The sequence below is a fragment of the Drosophila elegans genome, unplaced genomic scaffold (genome assembly GCF_018152505.1).
Source record: "Drosophila elegans isolate 14027-0461.03 unplaced genomic scaffold, ASM1815250v1 contig_814, whole genome shotgun sequence".
Lineage (NCBI taxonomy): Eukaryota > Metazoa > Arthropoda > Insecta > Diptera > Drosophilidae > Drosophila > Drosophila elegans.
The window spans coordinates 4,624,837-4,643,876 of NW_024546167.1; the positions used below are offsets into that span (position 1 = coordinate 4,624,837).

At 37.9% G+C, this 19,040-nt stretch overlaps 2 long non-coding RNA genes across 2 annotated transcripts; both read right to left on the reverse strand.

The window, feature by feature from the left end:
• Positions 1–1,748: 1,748 nt before the first annotated feature.
• Positions 1,749–2,970, reverse strand: LOC108138210. The gene is made up of 3 exons (XR_001774094.2): positions 2,422–2,970; positions 2,207–2,366; positions 1,749–2,051 (listed from the first exon to the last, which is right to left on the reverse strand). It is a non-coding gene; the product is annotated as an uncharacterized LOC108138210 (long non-coding RNA).
• A 5,758-nt stretch (positions 2,971–8,728) lies between these two features.
• Positions 8,729–9,142, reverse strand: LOC108138185. Its single transcript, XR_001774091.1, has 2 exons — positions 9,087–9,142; positions 8,729–9,034 (listed from the first exon to the last, which is right to left on the reverse strand). It is a non-coding gene; the product is annotated as an uncharacterized LOC108138185 (long non-coding RNA).
• Between the last annotated feature and the right edge of the window lie 9,898 nt (positions 9,143–19,040).

The following is a 19,040-nucleotide window of genomic DNA, read 5'->3' on the forward strand; positions in this document are numbered from 1 at the left end:
AATAGGAAAAACCCTCATTATGGAAAATAATTTCATAATTCGCGGGGTTGCTGGGCGTTCCGCTCGTCACCACCCTTCTGACTCCTTGACAATGTGCGAACAGAAAAAAAGGGGGTTGCTGCCAGTCGGTGTTGCTATAATTTTATGAGCGATTTCGTTTATTAATATGTTAGCCAATGTTGTTGGCCGAGGGTTAATGTAAATGGGACCCCGACTCGTGGCACGTGGCAGGAAGGCGTTATGTTTACATTGCCCCATCCGCCGAAGATGTTATGAAATGATTTGCTTGTAGTGTAAATATTTTCCCAGTCGAGGACGAGGGATTTGCCCACGCAGATTTGCACACTAATGTGAAATTATGAAGGGAATGCCGCACACAACGGAAGCAATATAAAGTTCACACTTTATTTGCGATGACGATTTCACTGCCATTATTTTAAGAATAAATATTTATAAACATAAAAATGAAAATATAATAAGACAGCAATATTTTAAACTAGAATTGGGGAAATTACTTTTGATTAGCATTTTTATAAAGATATTTATTTCTAAACACTAAAACCAAGACTGAGTTCACAAACGAAAGAGGGTTTTTTGAACCGGTTGAAAGGGGGTTCTGATTATCCGAATCTGATTATTTAATGCTCGTGCTTCTAGAAATAAAATTAAAAAACTTTAAACACAATTTTAAATTTCAAAAGGTTTAAATTTCACTTTAAAAATACACGCATAAAAACAGAAATTAATTTATCTCAAAGAAAGCCAATTAGATGTTTAACTCAGATAAGTTTTTAGCTTGAGCTAGGAAATTATCTTTTTATTTTCCCACAAAAACTAATCTCCAAAAATCAAAAATTTAAACATTTACTTGCTTAAAAAAACAATTATAAATAAGATTTAGAAAATGTTAACAAATCCACTGAAATGTCCCCCTGTCAGGCGTTATAAAACATATGAAACCTACAGCAGCTCGGGAGCATTTATGAAAATATCTTTCCCCAAAGAAACACATCTGTTGGCCCTCCATTTCCATTTCAAATCCATTTCAAGTGGAGTCACTTTCTCCGCTTTCCTTTTCTCTTTTCCCGAATGCAGCCTGCAACAATTCGAGGCTGGCGTGTAAACATGGAAGCCTGGTGTAAAGTGTCGCTGGTGGCAATTGAGTCTTCTCCCCGGAATTCCGCGCCTGGGTCAACAAACTGCTCGATTCCAGCTTTCCTTCCCTTCCGAGGCGTTGGTTGGACTCTAAAACATCCCCAAATCGATATCAAAGTCGATCCGTTGCAATTCGATGCCTCCGGTCCTCCCCTTGAATTTTCAGCAAATGTTTAAATTTGAGCATCAGGTAAGTGGCCGACTGTTTGCCATAGATCCGTGAAAAATTCTCAGGGTTGAGACTTAACGTGGTGCTTTTGGTTTATATTCTGAAGTCAAATTTACAACACTTTTTATATTCAAATTGGTTGACAGAATAGTTTTATAGGTTTTACTAATTATTATGTTTACTTGTTGAATCACCACAAAATAATATCTAATAGTTTGCTTTGCAATAATAATTTCAAAGCCCTAGTTTTAATATTTGGTTCGTTGGTGTTATTTTAATATTAAAAGTTTTGTTTTCATTAACTTAAAAACACATAGAATTCAAAATATTTTCAGGATTTAAGTCTCAATAGATTTGAATAATTACATTTATTTTTAAATCTGAGATTTATATTTATTTCAACTAACATTTTAATTTTATAACACAAATTGCCATGAAATCATCCCAGGGTCATGGGTAACGCATTCAGTTTGAGCCTAAAAATAACCAAGAAATATCTTCACCAGAATAAATCCGCGGTCTCCGAGTTAATTAGTCATTTCGCCTCATCCTACGGCATTAATAACCCCTCATAAGGCTAATTTGGAATGCTCGAATTTAACCCGCCAACGCATTAACCGGCACGTAAAAGCATCTATTGAATGGAGGCAAAGGATTAGTCGCCTAATATTTTTGGGGAACCAGACCGGGACATTAACATGGATCACACAGTGTGGCCGTGGCAAAGCTTCGTCCAAAAATAGGATAAGATCGTTAGAGGGCCAAATTTATTGGAGGCAAGAGACGAACGGCGGCGGCACGTTCCAAAACAATTTAGAAAATAATAAATAGCAAACATAAATTAAATTATTGTAATATACTAGGAGCGCGCCATAAGCTTACCGATGCTTCATGCGCCAGCGTCTGGAGCGCAATTAAGATAAGTCTCGATGGGATCGTTCCCTCGTCCCCTCTGAATTTTAGGCCGAATATTCCATATTTCGGTGGCAAGTGGGGTAGGGCACGGGGAGGGGAATGTCAAAAACGCAATTATTTATCCGAACTGAAACATTTTAAAATCAATTAGAAAATGTGGCGACGCATGGCGCATGACGAACCAGCTCCCTCTTTCAGCTTTTCCGCTTTGTTTTTCCAAGCGGCGCACAAATGAAGTGCCCTGCACCGCTCTGAAGTGCTGCAGCCCGTTTGTCTGCCACTTTCCTGGGGGAGATCCGATCCGATCCGAACCGATCCGATCCGCCGAATCCGTATAATGATGTCAATGACAAATCACGGGCGCACGTCAAAAATCTGTCCCAAAATATTTCCAACTGTCAATTCGCAGCGAGTCGGCGTCTAAAATTAGTTCCCAAATATTGTTACAAATGTGTTGAGTCCAAACAACTGGAAACTAAATGAGATAGGAACAGAACGTGGCCACCGAAGTCCTCAAGTGGGTGCCCAACAATTTATGCATTTGTGAAAGACGAAGGCTCTGAAACTGAATTACTTGAACACACAAATAGTTGGAAATGGAAAAATGTGCAGAAGTTATGAGTGGAAGCCAAAAGAAATATAGAGCGGGGAACATATTTTGTTACAACAAACAGTTGTCATTTCTGAACGTTTTGTTTATTAGTTTTGGCAGGAAACAAACCCTTTCAAGCACACCCCTTTCTGGATATTTATTAGTTTATGAAAGTAATTTTTATATTTACTATTAGTTAACAAATTACATATTTAAATTGTCTTTTATATAACTGATTCATGCTATAAACTAATTTGCCGATCCACAAACCTACATATTTTATTTATTTATTGTACGAATGTGTATAAGTTTATAAGAGGAATATAAATTGTGCCTAGCTTAATAAATTATATATTTAAGTTTATTTTGATGAACCATAAACTAACATTTATTTTGTGTACTATACAAATAAAAAAACTTTGAAGAAGATATCAGATTTAATGGGCTTCTGTGGAGAGCTGTCATAAAATGTCCCACTAGTTACTTACCAACAGAGACAGCTGCCTGCAAAAGCTAATCCAAGGTAAGCCAGAATACATCTAAAAAAGGATTGATATTCCTCAGGCGACAGGCGACTCAAATCGCGAGATTCCCGAAGCGCTGAGAGGGCGCATCAAATCCGCTGACAGATGACACGGAAATTCGCTTTTTGCAAGCCTATAGAACCACAACCAGAACCAGAACCCTTTACGCGAATATGGGGTAATATTAATCTCGGGCCCCTTGAACGCGGCGATGCATCAAACAAGATTGACAATGCCTCATTCAGATCAATAACTCGGCTGAATGTTAAATGTTCGAGAGTCAACGTCAACCCCCAAATGAAATTTGGTGACACACGCATTAAAAAAGACGCCGGCATTTTTGCAACCCTTTTGCGGAGTGGCATAAAAAATTGCGCCACTCTAGGGCAGGCGTAACGAACAAGTGCTGGACACTCTGCACTCGAAAAAATCACGATTTTTTATTAATGAGGTTTTTTTTTAATATTTCAAATTCTATTTTTATTAAAAATTCCACAAAACCAAACAATTTTCTTAAAACTCTAAAGTAAAGGTTTTTTTCTGAAGTTAAAATTTTTACATTGAGTTTTGGAAAAATTGACTTTTTCAATTATAATCACATTGAGAAAGCTTATTTGTGTTACCGAAAAAATTGACTTCTTATTCACTTTCTTTTGTAAATTAAACTTTGTGAATTAAACAGTGTTTTTAAAATAAGAAAACAATTTAATTAAATTTTTTTTAAAAAGAAAAACTTTGTAAAAACTTTCAAGAAACTAAAAATTTATAAACTAAGTTTTCTTTTAACACACTCTGCTTGGCTGGCGATTATAAATTAAATGTAATGCTTTTGGTGTCTTTGACCCTTAATATTTCTGAGTGTATGAGGCGGTGCTATGGCCCGGCAAAAGCGGAAATGAAATTAAGCGAAAATATGTTCCCGGCTACCGAGCCCCGTACTATTTTTGCCGGCTCTCTCTTTTGATTAAATTAATCAATTTAACCAGCAGCTCGGCGGCGCAAAAAGGGGTTGGGGGGTCTTCGATCGAGTCTTACCATTAGCATGATTTAGTGCGGCGACCCCGCGGCTTCATTAACATAAAACAGTTCTTATGGCCGTTCTAGGAAACCGAGGCCGCGACTTTTCTCAAACACTCGCTGCGTTTACAGCCGAACGGAGATTTAGATTGATGTTGGACCGGTGAGAGCGGTTGGTTACTGTATAATTTTTATTATATTGCCCGATTGTCCGTTCTGTTTTTATTCATTTTAACTGTCGTTCCCCTGGCCAGAAACATTTTATCCTCAATTAATTCATCATTATTCGAGATTTCCACGTCTTCCATTGGACTTCGTTACACCGCAGTCCGTCAATCTTCCCAGTCATCAAAATTTCTGGCTTTTTATTCGATTTCAGGCGAAATCTGTCCGTCTCTTGTTTTCTTTGTGCTGCTCGCCCCGTCGATTGTGTTTTGTGTTTTTGTTTAATTTAAATTTATTTACATTGAAATTCAATATTTGGTAAATGTATTTTTAATTTTACTGCTGTTGATTATTATTGACCGATCTGATGAAAAGGAATTCACATTATTGCCTCAGCCGCAGTCTCAGTCGCAGTCTCAGTTCGAGGCCGTAAAAATCCATCAGCCAAATGGAATAGATACCCAAATCGAGATACGGGCACTCTCGGGTGTTGGGGACCATTGGAATATGACACATGGCAAACACCTCGTAAGCTTTTCCTTTTTATGGACTGCGAAGAACTTTCGGAGAAGTTCATCGACTCGGCCAGTTCGATGGGTTTTGTGTTATGGGGAAATCTCTCAAAAAAAGGCATTTCGTTTTAAATGGTCGAGCCTTTCATTTTTGATATGGCTGATTACCAATTACTGGAAGCAATGAAATTAGGCGATGAAATTTAAATCGTTTTTCTATTACTTAACTTAGACACAAATAAATAAATAACATTTAATTTTTATAGATCATTGTAATTAAATTTGGTACAGTTTAAATTTCAGACTCGAGTTTCTCTTCTTTAAAGTGTCTATAAATCAAACTAATTGTCATTGCAATAGACAGCTTAGATGCTCGTGAAATGTAACCAATAACTCTATTTTTGTAGGTGGCAGATGGTTCAAGTTATGGAAACAAATAATATAAATTAAAATTATAAATTATAAGTTGCCTTTTTTCAATTAGCAAAAATTATCCTGGTCGTTTTAAAAAACTATAGTCTACAGCTGTAAATGTGTAAGTAATAAAACATTATCATTTCGCAATAACGATTTTCCTCGAACCATTGGTTAACTGTACTATATCTCTTACTAGTATGAATTTTGGAATGATTTGATATTTCCGATCTAAGAATGACATGGGATACATTTTAAACTCCGAAGAGTTGTTTCCAATTCTAGGGTTCGATCCCATCTGAATTGAACAGTAAATTTTGCCGAAATGGCAAACAACTTCCGATTAACCATTCGATTGTCCGCATCAATTGGGCAACCCGATAAGTTGCAGCTCCAGCGTTCTGGTTTCGTTCGTCGATACGGCAAACGTTCCAATCTGGGCCCCACAAAAAGGGAATAGACAATGCACCCGATACGGATGCACCCCATCACCATCGCCATCCCGAAAAAGCCGAAACCCCAACTTGCAGTTACGAAAGGAGCGCAAATATGTGAAAAAGCAGAGGGCGGGGGCGAATGCATTTGCGGAAATGTGTGCACAACATGCAACATAAATGGAAATGCCGTTTGGAAAACATATTGTTTTTGGGCCTCACCAACGGTATACCTATGCCTGCTCCCCACCGAAAATGCACTAATTTTCCTAACGCGCCCCATGGGGCTGAAAAAAAGGGGAGGAGAGGGGTCGGAAAAGTGGGCGGTGAGTGGTATCTGAACCTTTTGCAGCAGCGGCGCACATTTTAGAAATTGGACGGCATTTTTCGTTGAATTGTGTGCTGATTGTAATTCATTCCGTGTGTGAGTGTGTGTGTGTTTGGCCAGTGTACACAGGCCGAGAGTACCCCCCTGCTCACCGCCCCCTACACACGCACACACACACACACACACTCACACACACACACACACACACCCACAGACAGAGAGGGAAAATTTGAAAATTTTGATTGCATGTTTCGATACAAAATGGCGCTGGCAAAACGAACTCGAACTGATGATGAGGCATGCCAATCCTGACGAGGCGGAGGAGGCAAACGTGGGGTCCTTTTTAGGATTGCCCAGTGGTCGGCAGTTTCGGCAAGGATATGAAGGGGGTCCTGGGTTCCGGGGTCCTGGGCAATCCAAATTGCTGTGCGTCCGCTGGACGCTGGACTTTTGTGCGTTGGCTGCGCCCTGCTGCAAATGTGCATTTTAGATCGTCGAAGCGTAAATTAGGATTTCAAAATGACATTTGGAATATTTACGACTTGCCAGCGCAGACCCTACACCATCTGCATACCCACTCTCAATCCCCATTTCCCATCCCAGAACCACCCACACCACCGTTGTTGTTCATGGTAATTGCGTAGCCGGCTGCTCGATGATGTCCTGTCTGTTTGTGAACACACACACACAGGTGAGCGGGCATTCGTTTCGGTTTGGAAATTGCCAAAAAGCTCCCTTTGTTGAATTATGCAACTTAAAATTTGGCACAAGTCTGTCTCAAAATTGCCAAAATAGAAGCTTTTGATAGGCAAATTGTTTGATTGGTTGCAATTTCGTGTTTAAATATTTTCACAAGCCCCGCCACCACACAAAGGGCAGATGGAGCAAAAAAATGCCAAGTTAAAGCCCAGTCCAGACAAAAAGTTACTGTGCCAAAACATGCAAAACCACTCACAATTCCGCTGCAGGTGGACAAGTTCTTTTTTTTTAGGTGCCATCAATCTCGGGCATCTCGTTTCTCGAGTCAAACTTGTCGTGCGCCCAAGGTGCAAAAATGAAATCGAACCCAAAGCCGCAGGATTCGGGATTTGGCGGTACTCAGGATCCCCGTCTCAGAGGCATCAATGTCTACCGGCCTCAAAATAGACTCTCAAACAAAAGCAAAACAGCAACAAAAGAAACATAATAAACGGCAGAAGTAAAATTATACAAGTACCAAAAACACATTCTACCCACACATGACAAACAAGAAGCATAAACCCAAATACACTGGCACGCTTTTGTAAGTATATGTATGCTGTGCACTGGAAAAAAAGTCAATATCGATGAAGTAGATGTGTGAAATGTAAGTTTTTGATTAAAAAAAAAATTGTGTAGTCTTCAGCGAACTTATTGTGTTAAACTATGAACTAAAATGATGTTTGATGTCTTTACCATATGCTTTTACAATTTCAATCAGTTCATTTAAAAGTTAGATATTGATAAAACGTTTAAGGGATCCCGTTTTCTTATAATTAATAAATATTTTTGGACTTTCAGATGAGTTTATAAAAAAATATGGTTGTAATAAGCTGAAATTTTAGTCTTACCACAAAAACTACTTTTTAAAGTTACAAGTTATAAATAGGTATGCGAATACATGTTATTATTATTTCTAAAAGTATAGGGGTTATAGTATTTTTTATTTTATTCAAAAAATCCTTCCATTTTTTTGTATGTAGTATTTATTCATATGTTTTCTTTTAAAATTTTTTAACTTACACTTCCGTTTTCCAGTGCACATATTGCAGATACACATATAAGTATTTTGTATATTTTCCATTTTCACCGAAATAAATAAACATCATCAATGTCAAATGGAAATCACTCGCATTGGCAGGCACCCCGGGAATCGAAATGGCATTCGGTGGGAGGAGGTTGGATGTGGGCTGTGGGTGGTGGGTGGTGGGCAGTGGGAGGCTGGCCCCTGGCATTTGCTTTTTATGAAACTATTTCAAAATGTGAAACCAATTCGCATAAAATTTTGTCAGCACATCTCTGACATGTGAAATGAAACCAAATAAGAAAGTAACGTCGGTCCAACGCTGCTGTGCTTCGGGGTGCGAGAAATAAAATATATAAAAATAAATGTCAATATCACCGCTGTCCGTCCATCGGCTCTTTATTGACATTTTGGCAAACGCAAATCTCGCCGAGACTGCGATTTCGCCTGGGAGGTCGTCATCGTCATTGGCATCGGCATCGATGTTTTCCTTTTTTGTTCTCCCAGTGTTTGCTGTTGTTGTCGTTGTTTTCCCTGCCGCTGGTGGAAAACATATTTGAAAACCATTGGCACATGTCCTTATGAATGATGTGCTAATGTGACAGACGGCAGTGTATTTTTTGTATATTTTTTTTATTGATGGCAAACGGTGAGTGGTTTTGTGGATTGCTCTGTAATAGGTTTTTCATGCGAGGTAGATGCACAACTTTAAGGATATAGAGAAATTCTTTCGTTACTCAATTAAGTTTTAAAATTGATAACTTATTTTATATTTATTTTAAAAATTTAAATATTTTAAAAAGCATTAAAGAAAATTTAAGGATTGTATTGATGTTTTATGTTTAGGGCTGCAGCAGAACTTAAATATTAACTTTTAATTTGGCACACAGGTGTGCACACAGTCGCTTTTCGACCAGAAGCGATTATTATTGCCTCCAGATCCGGAGTAAATGAAAGATATGCATTCAGATATTTGTTTGTTATAGGTGTACATTAGAAAAGCTTTGGCCGTCGTTATTCCTCTGCTATGCGGTAAATAACACTCGGCTATTACACCAATTAGTCTGGATTCCAATTTAGCCAATAAAATATTACTGACCAGGTATTTTGGCACTTATCCATGAGAGAGCCACACCAACAAATATAAGCAATAATAACAGTACCATTTGTAACTAAGATATCAACTAAGCGCTGAAAAGACGGTTTTTAGTATACATATTATTAAAGGAACTAAATAAATTAAAGCATTAAATTTAAAATTACCTGTTGTGTCTTATATTATATCGTATTTAACATTTTTAGTCGGAGTTTCTCTCTTTTCGAATTTTTATTTACTTTGTGAATGAATAGATAAAATAAATAAACAGAATTAATTTCATAAAATATTGTTTAAGTTGACTTATTAACTTATTAAACAATTTTTTAGTATAATTTTCTGAATCGAACTGCACCGGAATCTTTAAGCTAAACCTTTGAATTAAATTATCGATTTATTTTTTAAGCTAGCGTAATAAGTCAGATAGATAACTTCTGTTAATAGCTAACTAATTGAATTTGATCCGTCTCCGTTTAGGACTTATATATATGAGATCCTGGGTTTCTCCTTCGATTCTGCTCCCACTGATCTCAATTACAGTCTCGCTTTTCCCCGCCGATTTTCCTTGACAGCCCCATTCCCAAATTAGAGGCAATTCTTGAGCGCAGCTCCACCCACGAATCGTCTGAAAATCAAAACCTCCCCAGGGCTGCATAAATTAAAGGCTTGCTTGACGACCAAAAAAAAAAGGAAAATAAAATCTGCACCGGTTCGGGGGATTCCCCTACACCACCTCCACAACTCCACCCACTCCACAACCACGTGCTGGCATTGCGCGACACAAAAGGCGAGCAGGAGCAACAAAAAATCGCTCTGGGACAATGACAGGCCCCAAAAGCGGCTGCCAGGACACTTTCCCCACAACTCCCCCCCCCCACCGCTCCTCCATCCCGTAACGGCATATCCTTGGGAGAATGCTGCACCACAGAATTCCAAGAAAATGCGACAGTTTTCTTTTCGAGCGGGAAACGCATTTGACACGCGGCGTGCGACATTTATCAAAAACGGTAAATGGAAGCGGGAAAAAATGGATAACTTAAAAAAAAAAAAACAGAAACCGAAACCGAAACGGAGACAGGAATTGTGATTGATCGGCGGGCAAGTGTGTTCCTTATTCGATTTCGGGATGGAAATGGGGAGTGGCCATTACGGTTGACCTTTGGCACGTGTGCCATCTGAATAACCCTTTCGGAATGTGGTATACCATTATGGTTATTTCCCACTTTTATTGACGTAAATCAATCATTATCACTGGCTTTCCACTCATAAGTAAAAACTCCAGTACAAAGAAAATGAATTAGGTATTTTATTATGATCGATTCGACAATTTTCATGAAACACATCATTACTGTTTCTGAATACTTGTATGGCAAACAGCATGGTGTAATGTTCTTACAAAAAAAATTATAAAATCAGTTTTTTTTATTTGATATTTACAAGTTAGCTTTACTTTTAAACTTTTTTTAATGAAAACAAAACATATTTTTTTGGAAGTCGATAAAAAAAGTTTGAAGAGAGAAAATATAGCTCAGGCTTATAATTTAATGGTCTTTTATTTAACTTCCACAGTATGCGCATAAAAATGTAATTATAAGCTCAAATATTTAAGAAACTGTTTTGCCTATAAAATTGATTTAATTTCAAAATAAATAATTAACTATATGCTAAGAAATAAATGCATAGTTAAAATATTTTAATAACTGTGTTTTCTTTTATTAATAACGGTTTAAAATTATGTTCATATCAATAAACTAGTAATTAATTATATAGAAAGCAAAAAGCTAAAATCCAATTTAAAATATGTTAATAATAGTGCTCTCTTTAAAATATGTTATATTTTGTTCATATCAACAAATTTAATTAAATATAAATGATAATATTGAAAACTTCGGAGAACTCGGATATGATTTCTGATTTCTTTTCGGCTGCAAGGTATGTAATTCAGTAGTAATGGAACAGCGAGCTGTAAATGATATTATGCTTTTCCTGTACGAGATCTTAAACTCCAGATAGCCGAGAGTTTAGCACCCACATAAAAATCTCGAGCGAGTTACAGATTTATGTCCGACTAGCCAGATATTTATTAATTGCCGGGGACCCCAAACACAAGTTCTGGCCTATTTCGTCCACTTTATGACGAATGTCGGCTTGTGCCACATGCGGCGATTTATTGGCCGTGTCTCTGCCGCTGCATTTGCGATCAAAATGAAAATCGAACGGGATCATTATCTTTCGCCCGATGCTCATAACTCAGCATAAGGTCGGGGATCGGGATCGGGATCGGGATCTGGAATACGGGGTGGAACCACTTGCGATCCATCAAACGCGCCAGCCAGCAGCCTTGGCGACAAGTCAAGTCCAAGTCCAAGTTCGAGTTCGAGTTGGAGTTCGAGTTTCAGCCTCCACTGGGGCCGTGTCATAAAACTTCATTCATTCATTTATAATTTAATATCGATCGGTGTCGACTCACTCTGTTGGATGGATGGATGGATGGATGGTCGGTGTTGCCGGGATTGCCGCACTGGAGCTGCATTGGCCATCGTTAAATTTTATGCCAGCCCCATTGCCACGTTTATGGCCGGCAAAAGTTTGTGGCCGGCTTTTCCTCATCGTCGCATCGACTCATCGACCATCGCCATCGCCAGCGACCGCGACTGCGACTCATATTTTTGTGGCCTTTATGGCGATTGGCAAATCGAAGGCCATAATTCACAATTTAATTAAGAGTCGCAAATAAAGCGAACTGCATTCTTGACTTCAGTTTATCGTCCTGGCTCCGCTCATCAAAACCTCCAGTCGGATCAAATGTCTCAGCTCGCCACGGTTGCGAATGTCTCAGTCTCAGTCTCAGTGTCAATTTCAGGCTCTTCTGTTTTTATCGAGACTTAACTGCTCTTGGTCTACGCCTACCATCTCCAATGAAAAGTGGAGTGCTTGTTGGCCTGGAAGAGAAAAGTTTTCACATTTTTAACAGTACATGCCTTAAAAAGCGATTTCAATTAACAAATCAATCAGCATCTGATTGATGTGTTAACTAATCGCTCGACTCTCTACTTTCTAATAGGTTTCAGCATTGTATCTATAGCTTTAAGCCTTATTATTTTTTTTTGATCAATTAAAACCTTAACATAAATTAACGTACTAGGACTTTTATTAATTAATTTTCAGTCATAAACAGTCATAAACAAAAATTACACTTTGGTTATATGTTGCACTCCATAAATTAAAATACTTATTAATTTAAAGGAAATTTCTTACTTTTGTACATAAACGTTATATGTTTTTTACTCCTGCCACCGGGAGATCCTTGTATGTGTCAGAAACTTTTCACCACACAACAACATACTCAGAAAGGCAATGCCGAGGCGCTGAGAAAGAATGGGGCTGTGGAACTTGAAAGGAAGATGCGTAAAAGTAATTTTAATCGAAAATTGATTTATAATTGAAAAATCTCATTTGCAGAAATTGATTTACCGCAGCATCCGCAGCTCCAAGAAGGAATCCTTCCTTCGTCGTCGTTCTCGAAGCCTCGTATCCTCGTCCTCATTCTTCGTTTTCCATGCCACGTTGCTTTCCGGGAAAATGCGTGCAATATTTTTCTGTTCAAAGGCAGTTTTCCGGCAAGAAGGAAGCTGAGGTAACCGAGCGTCAAGTGGTTGAGCCAACAAAACTTTTACCAGCAGAAAAATGTCTGCTAAGGACGAACAGCTGCAAGAAAACTGAAGGAACTTGCAAAGAAATGAGCACACTTGCAAAAATGCATTTTTTAATTTTTACAAATTTTATGATGGATTTGTAATTTGTTGTTACTCTGTTTATCGAATTCTAAAGAAAAATGTCTCCGGCATTTTTCATATAATTTTTTTGATAAAGACAGGCTATTTTAACCATTATCATAAAAATTAGTAAATATAAAGTAAAGACGTAATGTAAAGTCCGAAAGTAAATAGTTCAGCCCAGCCAATACCACTTAATATTCCCATTAAATCACTTTCCATATTAAATTGTTAGAAAATGCTACAAAAAGTTAAATACTTAATTTAAAAATTCAGTTTCACATTTTTCTGCGAGTGCAGGGAAATGGGGGGAAGAGGTTGAGGGAGTGGCTTGGCATCCTTTGGCCCGTTATCTCCTGCCGCTTTGTCATCATCAAAGAAGATGCCGCCGCGTTGCCAACTTCGCCCATTGACTTTGCTTACGTTTAGATTTTTCTAGCTATTTTCCAGCAGCTGCTGCGGTGAACGGCACGCTTGCGGCAACATTGTAATTTTGAAAATGAGTAAAGTTTGAAAAACCTTGTGGTTAGCCCCGATTGCGCCGGGCCACGCCCCCTGCTAGTGGTTTCTTTTTCCTTTGGCTGGTCGGGCTAAATCAAATTCTTATTGAAATCTTCTCGGACCGCCGGCTTCCGTTTCCGCTTTGACACTTGTTTTGAGCACCGTCACCGTCACCGCCGCCGCTGCCGCTAATTCAATTATGCAGCGAGTGCAAGAAAGTTTTTAAATTATTTAGCAAAGTTCCATTCGACGACCGTCCACTGCACCCGTAAATTATGTCCAACTGCGGGAAGTGAAGTCCGGAGTCCAAGTCCCCGCGTCTCAAGTGTCATCTTTCTTTGTCTGGTGTCCTGCGACAGGACCTGGCTTTTGCCAATTATTGCAATGCGCTCTGCGCACGCACCTCCGGCAATTAAAATTAATTTCCTCGCAGACGCCATTGTCTGGCGAAATCGGTGGAAAAGCCAGCAAGGATAACTTGGGCACAAAACACTGTTTCTCGCCTGATGGATTTATCTTGATTCCGATGGGCCCAATCCCATTGGCGCCGGTGGGTGGATACGGTCCAGTGATCTGCTGCAAAATTCACTTTAATTTTTTATCGCCGGCAGGTGTGTTTATATTTAACTTCAGTTTTCCTAAAGTAAAATACTGCAAAAAAGTTTAAATTGAAATAAAAATGTACTATTTTGCTTTGAAGTTTATACTTATAACATTCCTAAAACAAAACTGCTGGGGTTAATTTTCCAATAATAAAATGTATTTTCTTCTCAAAAAGTCTTAAATTGTTTCGAAAAAAAGGAAAGTGAAAGTGATCAAGTTTACAAAAAATATTGATCAAGGTTTGCCTTTCCTTTATTCTTCAATACTTTTAAGTATAAATAAGACTTAAATTATTTTATTTGTTAATATTGCACCGCATTAAGAAATAATAATTCACTCAAGGATATTTCTTTTTCTGAAATGAATCCCTAGAATTACCAACTAAAAATCAAATCTAAAATGTAATGTTTGACATATTCAAACTTGTGCCATAAATCTCGCCTGCTAATTCATCAGCAAGCTGAGCAACAATTAAATTTGAATATGCATGGATTAAACCATCAAATAATCATTTTTGTGTAGGAACAAAACTTAAAACCGAAATAAAAAGACCGAAATAAAAGGCAATTTAATTTATTTTGTATTCGGAAAACAAAATAAATATTATGACCAGAAATGGCATGCATCATCAGTGAGAATAATCAAATAAATTCCGAAAAGGCGAGTCGAAAAATTGAAACATTAAAAATAAGCTAATCGCTTTTGTGTATCCATCACGCAAATTTTTATAACGCTCATAAAATCGAAAATGAAAACGAGAAAAAAGTGAGCCACAGCGAGCGCATGCAAATGTGCCGTAGAAGGCGATTTGAATGACAAAACGAACACCAATCGCCGCTCAATTTAAATTTAAGTCCACTGGACCCGTCTTCAGTCAATCTGCGGCTTTTGGCCAGACCTGTCTGAGCCGTCACTTAATGCTATGCGCGGTGGGAGAGATATGGCTTGTTTTATTCGCTCGATTAGCCGCTGCCAAAATGCTGTCTAAACGAGCATTAGGCCATTTAGATGCCAACTTCCGTTGGCCGGACAATCGCGTTTTGAGTTGTGGGCGTCGCTAACGAGGTGGGAGATGTGCCCAAAATGTATCCGAATCCGAATCACGATACACGACTTCGGCAGCTGATCGTTACGATGGGGATTGCACGTTCTCCGGGTTGCACGCGTAATTTAACCAAATTTGTCGCATTGCGGCAACGCTGCGTATGCGCAATCTGCTTGTTTGGATTTCGCGCGATATAAATCATGTTGCCATAAATACACTGAAACCGCCGTACACATGTCCATGTCTCGCCAATCTGTATTTAGTGCGTCATGTGTTAAATTTCCCTAATAATAGTCAAATGTGCTCAATAAAATGATCACGTACGAGGCAATCGATGCCGATGCCGATGCCTATGTCGATGCCGATGCTGTTTTGGCCGCTGAGGTGACACAAATTTTGAACTCGTTTTTGATTTATTGCCAAGCCAGCGATCGCCGCTCGCCGTTGCCTAATTCAATAAAGTCAAATCAGTGCAAATGCCAGCGACTTTGCATCAGTCGCATATGTGTATGAGTGTATGATGTATCCCAGTGGACGGCTCACAAGATGCCATTGTGATCGCAACTATGTCAATATTGTCACGCCATCCGCACCCCACTGAACTCAGCCAGTTGCACTGTCATTTCCATTTCTGACCGACAGCCGTCAATCAATTTGTTAGCTCTGCCGGTCGCTATTTTCGCTAGTTTTTTTTATTTTTTATTCGCCCGATTGTGACCTGTCATTAAACAAATGACGGCTCATTTCCAAATTTGTTGCGAGTAATTTTGCTTAATTTGTAATATTTTTTGCGTGACATCGGTATTTTAAATTGGCGTTCAAAATGTATACATAAACTGTTGTCCGATAAATGTTTGGCTCAGGCCTTGACCATGCGAACAACAACATTTAAGAGTCAAAAAAACACAGATTGATAAGAAGGATAAGATATTAACGTAATGTTGAAATAAATTGCAATAAATGGGATTGGAGTAAAATAAATACATTGCATTTTATTTAACTACTTGTGGCAATAGTTCGTCTAAAAGTAAAAAGTTTGAGTATATCCAGTGAGTTTCCTATCTTTTAAGAGTTTTGTAAAGCTTTTAAATATTGTTAATTTTAAATAATTGTATTTTTTAAATGCCATTTATTTTTTTTGTATAAAGATTAACAAAATGTGAATTAAAAAGAATCTTTAATAAAAAATAAGTCAATGGGATAGTAGCCTAATCAAAGGAGTAAACTTTTCTAACTTTTATTTGGTATAAGTGCTACAATAAAAAATTGAAGTGATATATAAATATATATAGCTTGCCAATTGTACAACTAGTTAAACATAAATCTTAAAGCTTTAAAACAACTGTAATGCCGTTTTTCAAAAGAGAAATTGGCTTCACTTTTCTGCAGTTAATTAGCTTTGTTGACCAGTGGATCAGTACACCGCGATTTGTTGTCGCCGACCACCCAGAAACTCCGATTCCGCTGGCACTCAACTGGGCAGCTGTAAAAGCGACAGTTGCCTTTGGCAGCCACTTTCCGCATCCGCCTTCCCCAGGGAGGGATTTTCGATACTCCGATACTGCGATACTCCTATACTGCGGTACTGCGGTACTATGATACTCAAATCACACGTCCCGCCGAGCGGCAATTCGTCCGAGCGGCGAAACGGCATTTGATTTGGCCAATTTATGGCACGTTCCGCCGCCCGCCGCCGCTGAGAAGAATTTGGAGCGAGTTGGCGCAGCGCATGACCATAAAGCGGCGGCGGTCGGCGGCAAGCGGCAAGTGGCAAGCGGCAAGAATGCCGCTGATGGCCAAAACGGCCGGCAGACTCGCTCAGAAATTATTGCAATCCACTGACGCTGCACAGTGGAAAGCCAGGGAAAAGCCAACTTTTATGGTTAATTTACGAAAACAGGTAATTAAATGTAGTTTAAAGAACATGTAATTAATTAATTTTTAAGTATTTTTAAATAATACCACATCATATATATAATGAAATACATTTGAGGCTTTATTTAAGGCTTTAAAACTATTGAATTAAGTAAGGTTTTAGATTCAAAAACAGAAGCGCACTACTTTTTTTAATGAACACAAATAATTTAATGTATATGTATAGGCCTTGTTTATCGGCTTCGGAGAGGTGAAGTTCGTATTCCTTTTTTATTATTATAATGAATTTTCGTTGTTGAATGTTTAAGCTTTTCTTTTTTGATTTGTTTTAAGTTAATTTTTTTCTAAAATCGTAATGCTGTCGTAAATGTTAAGCAAAGTCATGTTGATTATCCTCTTCTTTTCCTTTACATTTTAAATAATAAACTGTTAATATTTTAAACCTTATTTGCAAATGGGAAAAAAAGTGATCATTCTATTCATTAAATCATTCAATTTGCATAGGCAAATATACGTTGCAGATTAGTTGACTACAAATTTAAAAACAACGAACCTTTAGCTTATAATATTGTTCAATTAATATAAGATAGTCCTCATGGCAACCGGCATGTTCCGGCTTATAAATCACTTGGACTAAAAGAAGTTCCATTTAAAAAGCTTAAAAACGGAGAGAATACATTTCCTAGAAATAGAAAAAGTTTGACTAAAATTACAATACCGTTATCCAGGGTATAAAAATAAATAAAATTGGTTATTTATCCCACAGTGCGATGCAGTTGCAGTTGCAGGTTTGCAGGTTTGCAGCTGCTGCCGCCTGTGCTCGGCGCATGTCAACATGGGTTTCATAAATGGCAGCGGACAGCGTTTTGTCAACGCGTTATGTTCTGGCTGGTTGTTTTTGTTTTTTTTTTGCTTTTTTGCTGCTTTTGCTGTTTATGCCGCTTATGCCTTTATGTGTCGCCTCGGTATTCAGTTCAATTTTTTGCCCATTTTTTTCGGTTTTCCTTTTTTTTTGCGCTCTTTCTGCTTATTTATTTAATCTCTGTTTTTGTTTTATTGCACCACATTTGGCAACTGGTTATGAAGTCTCATTTTCGTATTTCTCTTAATTAAAAACTGCACTAATTTTTAATTAGGTTTTTTTCATGCCTTTTTCGATGCGGCACGAAGTCGGTTCGTTTGGTCCGGCCGCTTCGAGTTTTGTTTCGCTCGCTCGATTTGTGCACTCACTTATTAATTAATAATTTATTTTGGCCTGATTGCTTGTCGTTTTATGTAATACGCATTCGCTTGCGAGATGAATTTCGAATGCAATCAATTAAAAATCGATTTGGTTGTGTTATGTACTTGTGTGTGGATGATTCAGCGGAAGTGAATACGGGTAAAGACATGTACAAAAAACATTGTTTTAAAGAAATGTATGTTACATAAAGAAGTCTGACTTTTCTTATTAAAACACTGTTAAAGTAATTAGACAACATTTTGAATATATATTTTGAAGAGTTAAATTTTATGCACATTTTATTAAAAATTTGTTAAAATATGAATTGGTTCGCCTAGGTTCTAACAAAATTAAGGGCTTAAATAATTGTCTATATTGGTATAACTGTGTATCAAATATTATATGTTGAAATAAATGAATTAATTAAGTTCCTGAATAACTAAGTACGTGATGCTTATTTCTAAGAATTTAAAATGGCTTTGCCTTATATTAGATGGTGAATTTTCATATCCCTCAATGAAAAACGAATAAACTTTGGGGTCATCAATTTTGTTTCATTTTTCATTGACTAGATTTATTAAGTCGAAACTTGAGACGTACAAACACTTATACAATATTGCATTGTACTTGTACCTTCCGAAAGGCAGGAGGCTCAAAAAATTAATGGGCCTGCGATGGAGCACAACGCTTATAATGATTTCGACCCCAATTTATCAAGCGATTTCCCAGTGAGAAAGTGAAAAGTCGCCGGTCCTCCACCGAAGGTTCGCCAGAAAGCGCTAAACAAAATGCGAAATAAAGTTCGGCGTGTGTATATATATATATATAAAGCACGAGCAATCAAACAATGATGATGCGCAAGAATTCACATTTTCAAAATGAATGGATGGGCCCGGCGGCGAATGAATTATATGGAAATATATCCTATGAAGGCG